We start from the raw sequence: 12,570 nt of genomic DNA, 5'->3' as shown, positions 1-12,570 counted from the left end.
TTGAGCCATTCTCCAGCACCTCATTCCAGATAACTTCAAGTCCTGGTGTATATTAAGTGTGGGTCTCTGCCCCAGGCATTTGTGCTAAGCGTTTTATCTACATGGAGAAATTTACAGTCAAATAATGTTGGTAAAAATACCTCAGTAGAGTCATATCAATACTGAATCCTGGCATGACACTCTTCTTCAGGAGTAAGACTGCTTTCATGGAATTTATTCCAACATAACTATAGCACTGTAATCAGATCAACAGAGTTCTATGGGTCAAAATTCCCATCTAGAAAGTGTCATCAAAATTATTAGAAAAAAGAATACCAGCTCACCTTCATTTATTCAGCCACATTTCTTTACTGCTATTTTATGTACACAGAGAAAGAAAAATAAATTTATTCTCTACATAAAGCAGAAGGGAGGATTTTTTTTTATATTGGCTGGGTTTATATCTTTTTCTGTATCAACAATGATTGCTACAAAACTTCACAACAGGAACATGGTAGTATAGTGTAACTCAGAACTCAGAGAATCAAAAGGGAATATGGAACTCCAAAGAGACTCGATAGAGCTCGGTGAGCTAAGATTAAGGGGTAAAATGGCAAATTTCCCTCTTGTACTAATCAAATGTAATCACAGCTGACAAGTAGCTATTCCCCCAGGGGCTTACTGATCTATTTTAAAGCTTTAATTCTAGATTAAATCAAAGTACAAGCAGTTCCAAAAGGCATCAGAGACAGCAGTAGACCACTACTGGAATATTAAAATATAACATCATCTATCTGACACAAAACAACTGATTTCTTATCTGGCTTGTTCTTGTCATGATGACAAGCCTTGTTTATCCTGGTTCAAAACCATTCTTTTCCTCTGCTGGCACTCAGTAATTTGCTCCTTTCTTCACAAGCAGCAATGAACTGTGGAGGTGGAACAATGAACTCTTTCTTGGACAGAAAGACACGAAAATAAAATCCCTTTCACTGGACATCTTTTGCTCTTGGTCTCTCTCTTTTCTGAGACAATGGCTACCTAAGTATTTTCAAAAAAGATAAGGCTAAAGGAGAGATTTAAAGTTATAATGGTCAAAAAGAACAACACCCTTTTCATAGCACATCTCTTATCTTACCTAAACAGTTGCAAAGTTCAAAGGCCTAGATCTTATTGATTATATGGATCCTTTTATAAATGCTGGGAAATCTCTGCAGGCACTCATGGTTTAGCACTGTCTGTCTGTATATTTGAGGCCTTCATGCTGCAAGTCACTGAAGCAGGATGGGCACGTACACATTGGATGGGGATGGCAGATGGGCTGATGCAGACCCAGGATCCTACTGTGCTAAAGCAGAGTTTGGGGGGGCAGAGCCAGCACTCCTCACCTCCCTGAAGGTGTGGCAAAGCCTGCACAGTGACGCTGCACAGTGCTGGAGTGATGCACAGAGCAGATCACTACAGCAGCACATTGCAGGCACTGGGCCAGGCAAAGCTCCTCTGTTTGCTTCACTAATCAACCCTCTCCAGGGCTGTTGCCATCATCCAGCCAATGTAAGTCTATGCTGATAAAACTAAAAAAGCAGAGACCAAGCCAAGCACTGATGTTCCCCAAAGCTGCCACTTATGTATCTTTAAGGCCTTGATATCAAGCCCGGCAAGATTTAAGCACCTCAAAATTTGAATCAAACTTTTAGTTAATCAGTAGCTATAGCTAGACAGTTATGATTAAGCAATTGCATTGTGAATGTTGTATGCTTGTCTAATCTTTTGTTTTGAGAGAAATTGATGGCAATTCCAAGGTGAATGGGGTGTCTGGATGAGAGCCACGGGGGTGAAGTCAGCAGAACTGAGCAGTAACTGGGGGAAAGAATTCCAGCAGTGAGCCACCATATCTACCGACTCAGTGTTCACCTATTCAAAACAGACCTCAGACTTGAAGGGAAGAACTGCACCTGCAGACTAAGAAGCATAGGAAACAAGAGATATAACTAATAAATAAGGGGTTGAGTATTAAAAAATGAAAAAGTTATGTAATTGTAACCAATGAATGCTGATGCCTCTGTTTGTTAAAATGTATAAATAGTGTACAGTTTTGATGATCCATAAGCCAGCATTTCATGGGTTACCACCAAGCTCCCTACTTTGCACAAATTTAGAATAAAAGATAGAAATACCTCACCTTGGTGTGTGAGTTGGTGCTGTGCACCAGGTAACAAGCTCACATTTGGGATAAAATTACCCTACTAATTAGTAAAATTAGTGGAACTCATGGTAGGTAAAGGAGTTTGCCATTTTGGAGTAACTTGTGACACTGGAGCTTTCTTCTCTCTTTCAGTGGTGCACCAGGAGATTGACTAATGACTTCCATAAGGATCCCAGGATATTTTTTTTATTCAGATCACAACAGAAGTTTATGGTTTTAATTACAGTTGGTGAAACTGGAGTCTGTATTCCATCCCCTCAACCACAAAGATCTTTTTCCATGAGATTTTGATTTTAAAAATATGTTCTTATTGTTCCTCTTTTCAAATGTCTGCTTTTCTTTAAGAACAATCTCAAAGGCCTTGTTTAAGTATTAATTTATTTTCTCTTCCAACATATTCTTTTCATTAGAAAAATACTTTGTCATTTGCTACATGGTCTGTGTCCTCTGAGAAGTTGAGCAGCTCCTGAAAAGTGTGAGTGATTAGCTCCCCATAAGGGAAGTCCAAAACAGCATCCCACAAAGAGCACTGAGATGGAACTAGGAAAAGGCTGATTGCAATTCTCATCTGTCTTAAAAGAAGCTGAATAGCTGCTGAGAGAACAAAGCCTGTGTTCATTGGCAGAACAAACTAAAAATAATACAGTATTATAGGCCTGGAGTTTTGATCCTTCTTGGAGCATCTTCATGTTTAATACTCAGCCTCTCAGACTGGAAAAGGAGAGGAAAAGGAGAGTGCTGTATGTCATCCAGAAAGAGAGGCCAGTAGCCCGAGCTGCATTACACGTCTATGGTTTTGTCCTTTAGCGTTTTAGGAAACTTAAGTCAATTGGGCTTCTACCACTAGCAATCACTCCTTTAGTTCAAATAATGAGAAGAGTGTTAGGATTTCTTATGTCTGTTAAAGACCATATGAAAGGTGGCCAGGAGATCTCAAGAAGACAACTATTAAGTTTAAGGGGTGGCTCTTAAAGGTCCTTTTTAAAAATCCCAAGAAATTACCTCCCCATTTTTCCAGCTTCCTCCAAATCTGTCATGAATGAGTGATTTATGTCATTTAAAGAATCACCATCAAAGGCCTTTTTTTTGGGTTTTTTTTTAAAAAAAAGGTTTAGTATAAATTTCCAAAAGCACAACTTAACAAAGTTCAATGGTAAGGTTCACTGTATTACTTACTATACAAATGAAACATACAAAGGAAAATCAGATTTAAATCAATTTGCGCATGCATACAAGCACAAAGAAATATGCATAGAGGTATATACACTTGCTAAAAACCCACCTCAAGTTCAGTGAAATACTCATATTAGATGCCTTTGTACCTCTCAGCAGGTGAGGGCTGAACTTCAAGAAGAGGACAATCAGCCCAGACCCTAACGCCAGGTTTCAGTGACCCGCATGTTGTAAACCACAAAACAGCTGAGTTCCAAGAGGTGTTGCAATGGGAGGGAAGTGTTGGGGCAGCCACTGTGGCCCAGCAGAGCTCAAAGAGATGCGGGACTGCTGCTTAGGGTTGGATTCAGTTGTCTGTCAGTCTTCCTCCTGGCCATAATCTGGGCTGGAAATTTCCTCAGAAGTTCAGTAAATATAATATTGTTTCATCCAGGCAAATGGTACACGTAAGTAACATTCCAAGGCATTAGACAACAGCAGTTGGTTAGGCAGCAGAATTTCCAAGGAACACTGTCTCTGATAAGCTCAGAGGGAGCTTAACTGCCCATCAATTAAGGTGGAGGCCTAAAGAGAATTCCAGGGATGTAGAGCAGCCAGATTCGTAGGGTAGTGGACCATTTAAAAAAAAAATCAAACATTGGAAGTTTTATTAACATTAGCACAACAGTAGACAAAATTCTAAGTATCAAAAAATGTATGCAAAAATGTAATTAAACCCGGTAGCATAATGCCTAACCTCAAGGGGCCTGAATTAAGGCCACGCTGGCAACTTTGACTTTCAAACACTAGGTTTCACAATGTTCTCAGGCACTTCTGGACTACAAAGTATCCACTTAAGGCTGTATGGAAAGCTTTGTTTCTGGCTGTATGGAAAGCAAAATTTTCTATAACGCCTGGGCTTCAAACACAACCTTAAAAAATATGGATTTTTTAAACATTCTAATTGATTTTTGTGGGGGGGGGGGGGGGGGTGAAAGCAAAAACTTTCATTCATGACTCTGCAAAGGTTAAAGTTCAATGAAGTCTCCCTGTTCCTAAAGATGAGCAAGGTGCTATAATTACAGCGACCATGGAAAGGTACACCATTTAGGTCTTACTTTTGAATTTCATAAAATAACCACAAAACCTTCTTACCAGAAAACCTGCATCTTAACTCCCAGTTCTTGCGTTGAAAACCTAACAACTGCTAGTTGTTGATACTTGGGAACCACAGCATTTTCAGTACAAGAACTTCTCCTGTGACCTCTTGCCTTATCTAGCAAAGTTCTGCTGATGAATGAAGCCACTACTACTCAACAATACCAGTAGCTCCTCAAAATGATTTTCTCCTTTCTGCAAAGGTGTGAATGCACAAGGCTCAGCAAAAGGAGTCTGCTAAGTTAAAGATGGGTGATTCTTTGTGTCACATATCTAAACACACACTCATGGGCATATCTCCATCTCTTGCTTCACTATCCATTGGAACAGAAAAAGTGTGAAAATTAGGAAGTGTTCAGGTAAACTTAGAAAAAGCAGATGAAAAAAAAATTCTGTGTAACACCGGAGCTCCTGAGCCAAGGGACACTCATGAAGATTGTCCACAGGCAATATTCAGAAAAATCAAAATTGCTATTAGCAGATGCTAAGATTCTTCAGTGGGTGAAGAACACTAACAGACAGTTTCCGTTCATTCCCCTAACCAGTAAGAATTCATCTTATATTAGACATGCAATGATGTGTGGATTAATGGTCTTGTGATCCCTAAAGTTACAACATGCTGTAAGACTTAACCTAAAATTTTTATTTCAGTAATGTAAGCAGTACCATATACTAAAAATCATTACTATAAACTTTTTTTTTAAAAAAGGAAGGAAAAAGTCATCATAGGAGATGCAGTCATGTACAGTGACTCAGTAATGGCAGACTATTTACAAATAGACTGTTGTCTGCAAAAATCAGATTCATTTTCTGGTTTGCAACAAGCCAATATTTATATACTCTAGAGAGGCATTGATTGCTTATTTCAAGGTTGCACAAGCCTGGATGCCTTATGGAATTCCACAAATTAAGCACCCCAACTATTAAAGCTTTTTACTATATATACATTTTAGCAAACAAAGGAATTAGTGTTCATTTGCTAAAAGTTAGCTCTTATTACATAGTTCTTACTAATCAGCATCCTATTCTCTACTGATTAATGACTCTCTCACTTCCCATGCTACTTAGTCTGCATGCTCAGTCTTTTCCTTCTTTTGAGTCAGTGGGCCTCTCAGGTTGGTGGTCTGTGAGCTGGTGGTCACAGACTCCCCTGCAGGAATTACCTTTTACCCAGTCAGAGCTAATTTCAGCACAGTTGCTGAGTTGGCTTTATTAGTTTTTCCCTTATCTTGGGAGTTCTACCAGATGTCACATAAATTCTGCATTCTTTGTGTCCAATATCAGTGAACATCCTTTCTTCCCAAGCCTTGTTAAACCTCCCCCTAGATCTGAAATCATTGAAGCATGTCAACCCTAAACTTAAACAAGGATTTATTTTTCTGATACATGGGCATCATTTAGAGTTTGCTTGTTAGCTGCTATCTGTTTCCCAGATTAAATCTCCCTTCCTGTTGATTAATCTTGAAAGTATACAAAGATCAAACATCAAAGAACATTGTTTCTTAAGAAAACTTCTACATATTCCACATGTTGCAATAAAACAGTACACCAAAGATTAATATAAATCTTTGCAGCTGTTTTGTTCTTATCATTTCAGCCTTTGGGGACTCAGCTAAATGCACATTTCTATAATGCTGTGTTTTCTAGTAAGATGGTCTACAAGATTATTTCTACCACCTGCCCCTGTGAGCTGCCAGGTAACTCTTTCAATTGATAGGGTGTGACCACAGCCCCCCTTGGACCTTTTGTCAGCCCTTCACTACTGTACAACAGGTGGGCTTCCTTTGTGCCCCATCTATGTACTTTGATACCCTGTTAAAGTGATGTAATTTCACACAACCCTGACCACAGAAAGGCAAAGAGAGAGGCATTTTTACATGCCACAGTTAAAAGAAGAAATAATTACTTGTACTACATTGCAGTAGGGATGAGGCTTGACATCTGTGGCCAAAGGGCAGAGAAAGAAGGGATCACAACAAACCTTCCCAAAAGGTATTTTAGACCTGACAGGAATGAGCTGCATTTTTCCTCCAAGGTATAAACAGCAGTTAAAACATGGGTAGAAGAAATTAATCCAAAAATATAAAATCCGCTGCCTACACCATAAGAAAGAATTTGAAATTTTGATTGGAAATTTTGAGAGGAATAGGAGCAAGCAGAATGTCCAGACACTGGCACCACGTAAAATACCATGCAAAGGCATACAAATGGGCTCTGCATACCTATTCTCTGCAGTTTTGAGCCTGTAAGCAGCCAGCAATCCATTCAAATCCTTTATTAAAAGCCAGGGTTCATGACTGTAACCTCCACAAAGTCACTAACCCATCGGCTTGGCACAAGCACTTACAAGTATGACAAATTTTACAGTTGAAATACAAGAGTCCTTGCACAAAGGGGAGATGAGAGCCAAAAGCATGGAAAGCCTTCCACCACCCTCCTGCCCAAATCTGGACACAAGAAAAGACAGCAGCATGCAGACAAGCCAATTCTTTGTCTGCTTTTTTTCCTGGAGCACACACTAGCACTGCTACAAAACAGTTGCAAGCTGGAAAGCGCAAATCAGTGCACTCACATTCATCTGCTCAGCCAGAAGTCAAGCAAGAAGCGCTCAATAATTCCTGGATATTTAAAAGCAGCATCAAGGAAATTGGAGAAAAACAAAAATCAGAGGTGGGCTTGAGTGTGTGTTGGTTGTCTTTTTATAGAGAGAATGGTAAAATAAATCAATTAAGCAGTGGATGTGCCAAGCTGAGTTTCAATGTCATAAGGTATGACACCTTTTTTTGGTGGGGCTTTTTAAATATTTTTCCAGTATCTTTTCTAATGGCTGCAGGGCTGCTCTAAAGCCAAAGTAAAGAGCCTTCCTACCAATATGAATGAGATGTGTGGGTTAAATGGCAGGATTGTTGTGATTTTTTATCTCAGGAGGGGTACAGGGACAGAATCACCCTCCATCATCTACAGCTAGAGTCATCTACAGTGGAGGATTGCATCACAGTGGGAGGACGTGAGAAGAAGAAAATGGAAAGGCAATGCTCTGGTCACCACATGCAAATGGGCAAGAATCCTAGGCAGGCCCCAGCCACCATGTGAAAGCAGACAACAGAGCCATGCTGTATCTCAACACTGCCTTTCCATTATCCTGTTTTCAGGAAAGTTTATGGGAGAAACATCTTAGAAAATCCCCAGATAAAACATCAATGAAAAGCTTCTGGTACACTCCCAAATAGAGAGGTCTAAGTCACTTGTGCCATTCTCAGGATCTCCACAGAAATACCACTGGTATAATCTTTGAGACTTCTCCTAACTTACCCCATTGCTACTGCCTATGCACTAGACTTATAAAATCTAGGCCCAGGCTAGAAATCTAAAACAAGATTATTTTCCACTCAGTGTAGCTCTGTCAGTACAGCTTAATACCTTTGAAAGACCACTAACAACTAAACTGAAATAAAGCCAGCTAAGCTGGTTACGCTGTGGGTAAGCAAACACAATGAGGATTTTCCCATTGTGCTGTTGAGCAAACACAGAGCAAGAGCAGCTCAGGACCTTCCCTGCTAGTCCTATAATATTGTCTTGCTGGCAGTGTAAATCAGATCTCCGGTCACCAAAAGGCTGCTCTGAACTGCTTAACTCACAGCTTAACCACCCACAGGCACCCCCCAGCCTGTGCCCTGGCTGGCATCAGGGCTCACCTGCACCCAAGAAAAGGTCTGGCCTCTCTCTCCTGTCTTTCTGCTACAGGACAGAGTCCCAGAACCTGAATTAATAGTAGAAGAAACCAACAAAATTGCACAAACACCTGGGTCAGTTTTGCTATGCAGAGGGAAGGGACTAATATGCAATGCTCAGACACAAAACTTTCTAAGTGTCTGTTTGCAGGACATGGTGAGATATCATGACCAAAAAGTCATCAATGTTTTCCAGGTGAATTCCTGTGAAAGACTGAAACTACAAGCAAGAGACGCAACAAGAAAATCTGTAGGCAGAATTTCCATAGATTTTTGTATTTTCCTCTCATTACTAGTTTCACTACTCAATATTATTTTGGAATTTTATCGTAATGACACTTAGACTCCTTTTAAAATGTTCTGGGATAGACAACCTCAAGTCCAGAGGGTAAACACACTGTTTCCTTTATTAAGAAAACACTGGTATTTTTTCCCAAAATACAGAAAAGAGAAACAGAGAATGGAAAAATGCAAACTATAATCTCTTCATGGTTCAGTTGTCCTGATGCCCTGCAACTGTTAATGCTATTTTCTATGCTTTATCACCTATGCATCGTTGGTACCTTCCTTGGGAAGAAATATTCATCCTGATTACCTGTTTTCCATAAAATCAGTTTCCCCAAAAGAGAACAACTGGTATTTGTTATCATCCACAGGTATTTCTACACGGTTCTGGTTAGACCTAGTAACTGCTGTGGTTTTCTGTCCAAGTATCAGTCCCTGATTGAGTACCAGTCCCTAAGCAAACACCAACCCTTGACCAAGTACCAGCCCCTGACCGAGTACCAGCTGCCAGAGCTGCCAGCTGCATTTGCAGACGGAGCTGCTGCCACCAGAGATGGAGGGGGAGGGCAGGGCTGTCGGCATTTCCCTTTGTCTCCCCACAGCGGTTGGCAGTGGGGCCTCCATCCTGGGGGTCGCTCTGCCAGCCGGAGTGTCACTTTGTCCCCAGGGTCAGTGAGCTTTCAGCACCTTTGTAACTAGTGACTGATACTCATATTTTTTGCCTGTTGCTGTTTTGGGGGTTTTTTGCAAACTTTTCTTTTTTCACTCATATTTGCTTCTCCTTATTGGTGGAAAGGGATTGGTTAAATTACATGGAAGGTAACCCATTTTAGACTGCACACCTCCTTAACTTGTCTTAAACCAAGACATACACCTCCTTCAACAAATAGTTTGACTCTTAGGAAAGAAGGGAGCAGACCAGGCTAATGAGGTGATATTCAATTACTTCTTAAAAACTGACCACTTAAGAAAGGTATCTGGCCACTGTATCTCTTTCCAGGAAAAAAAGAAATAATTAGTTTCTCTGATATGCGCATAAGTTGGAACACACTGTAAAGAAGGCTTTCTTCAACATTTAGAAAAGGACCTTGCACAGCTTCTTTCTGGTTAGATTCTGATGATAAAAAAAACACCTTTTGAAAAAGCACCATAAATGTTCATACCATTGCTGTGACCATGAGGAACAGAATTGGATGGACAAGAAAGGACTTCAACTTCCAATGAACTGAGAATCCAAAGCTCCAAGAATTCAGTCCAGTATGAACACGTTCAGTAAGCTGCCCCATGGCTACCTAGCCTTATAATCTGCCTCAGTAATTAACTGAGAGATATAAGGAAAAAAAAAATGTGATGACGAAACCAGAGGATAATAGAAAGTTTATCAACAACAGAAACCCATCAGAAAGGATAATGCTGAAAATTAAAAAGTGTTTAAAACAAGTAAATTAAGTCCAGGTACTGAAAACCTAACAGGATCAAAAGAAATATAGGATATATAGCATGCTTAGACACACTGGAAAAAGAAGCAAGAGAAGACAAGGAATGTCCAAAGAATGAATGCTTCCTTACAGTTTTGGTAATTTATATATTTTCCCAGGTGAATAAATATTTTATAATACTATTTTATTTTACTGTATTTTATTTTTTGAGTGCTTATTTTATTAAAGGACTAATAAAGGGATTTTCATGGTGACTGAGTTTGCAAGACCACAGGTGAGCCTCAGTGAATAAAGCTGAAGTGCCTGGGGAGGTATCCCTGGTGTTGCTCATGATAGGCCTGGAAATCTCCCTCAGTACTTTCACTCTGAGTGCCAGCTCTCAGTGGAGATTCTCTCTGCCTCTGCAGCTTTCAACTTCCAGGTTATGAGGAAAACAAACTAAACTGGCCAATCCCACATATCAGCACAGTAGAAAAAGTAATCTGATCCCATGGAGAGACATTCATATCAGTAAATTCGTTTCTCAGGCTTGTATGTCTAGAAACAGGTTTAACTGAGTCTGTTAACTAGTATGGCAGGCTGGGCTAATATTTAACAAGGAGGAGTACTGTGAGCACTGATGCAGTGTCCCAGGGATTAAAAAAATGGCAGGGATCTTTGATTGTCTCACTGTCACCACATGTGCTCTTGTCCCAGTCTATTAGACAAATATGTTCGACTAAAGTCAGTACATAAATCCATACTTAGGTATTGACCTGATTTCTAGAAATTTTCACTGTAATTCCCACTTTGGTCCCAGTACAGCAGGCCCTCTTCATCCCAGGAGAGAAATGCATCCTCTTCTAAGCAGTGGGGGCTATATAAAAGAAGCAGCAAATGTAATGAGATCATCAACAGGGAAAACGTTGTATGTTTTATGTATCAATATTATAGATCAATATTGCAATCACTGGATTTTTTTTCATTTTAATTCAGATCAAAATACAAGGGAGCATGCAGCATTATCCAAAATGGCAAGACAGTGCGTCTGTATAGACAGTTCTCCCTGCTGCCATCTGCACTCATTTCTGTATCATCATTATCCTATATTATGGGTAAACACTACCTTTATTCTTCTATAAATTAATTATCTTTTTTTTTTTTTTTTAGTAGTAGTAAGACCATCAAAGGGAAAAGCAGAATCTAGAAACTGATGCCATCAGATATCTGGAAATGGGTCAGGAATGCAGAGACAAAGAAATCTCCAAGTACTGAGAAATTAAGCAGGTAACGTGAAGGCTTGCAGTGACTTTGGAGTGTCATTAAGTAAATTTCTCTGAGTTGTTAATTTTGCATATTCTTTATGTTTCAAACTGCATTCTCAGCAGTAGCTGAGTGTTTTTTCCAAACATATCTTCATTCTGGAAATGAAACATGAATATCAAACTACTATCTTAATGAAAATTGCCCGTATTTGTTTACATTTACAAGGCTTTTTAAATACACTAAGTTGCAAAGAGCTTAAAGACTTGCCAAAACAAGAACATGGACTGCTCTGAAAAGAGTCTGATGCAAATGGCTTATGAGAGAAAGTTCTTTGTGAAGGTTTTTACATTCACAAGTTAAGTAAACATCATCCAAGGCTGCCACAGCAAGAATACTGGGCTGGCCTAGGAAGAATTCTTATGCAAAAGCCCAAACTGGCCACTACATGAAACAAGTCATTGTGGAAATCAGACTAACACACACCTTGGTTTCCGTGAGTTGCTACATACCTCTTAAAAGTCACTTAAATCAAGGTGCTCAAAAGCTTTTAAGAATTTTAGGTAAATGGATCTCTAGGTGTTGTAACTTGGATACCTTGAAGGACACATTAGGCTTCTCTTCAGGGTGGGGTTTACAGGAACTTTGCCAAAGCATCTTCTTTAAAGACAGACTCAGTCTGGCTATGCATGAGACAGCTGGCTTCTCAGGGGAGGCATTGTTTTAACCTCTATGTGAGTTACAACAGAAATACTAGGGCATACAATGGAGACACTTGAAATTTCTTCTGTGCTTGTAGATCTAGGGATACGTACAAATTTGGTGTTATCAGTTAATGAAACTCTGCTAAGGAGTACCCGTGGTTACAGAGAAGTGTCTTTAAGTCACCTTAAATTACAATAGCTGCTATGATGCCCTTTCACAAACATACATACTCTACAGCACATTGAAATACTGTAACTCCATCTTCCACAGGCCACTGAACATTTAAAACATCCAGAAAATGGGCAAGCCCTCAGAACCATGTCAGCATTTTCGTTAAAAGGGGTGCTTGGATGCTTCACCAAGGAGCTTGTGCTGTCAGAAGGTGATATGCTTTACATAAAATAGACCAAATTTTCAGTCAGTCCTTATCATCCCAGAAAAACATTTTAACATAAAAACCCCCTAAATTTGTAGAAAGAAATTATTTGTGTACTGATTCCTTTTTATCCAGTTTTGCAGAGATGTATGTATTTGTGGACACCCCTGAGAACTGAACCAAAGTTCAAACAAACTACTTTTAAGTGTCCAGTACTCAGAAGTAGTCTCTCCTCAGTGCAAGGATGTAAAAAAGAGAAAGGGTGTATCAGAAAGGAAAATCTGCCCTTCTTTTTAA

Source organism: Aphelocoma coerulescens (assembly GCF_041296385.1).
Source record: "Aphelocoma coerulescens isolate FSJ_1873_10779 chromosome Z unlocalized genomic scaffold, UR_Acoe_1.0 ChrZ, whole genome shotgun sequence".
Taxonomy (NCBI): Eukaryota; Metazoa; Chordata; class Aves; order Passeriformes; family Corvidae; genus Aphelocoma; species Aphelocoma coerulescens.
Note: the sequence above shows the minus strand (reverse complement) of the source record.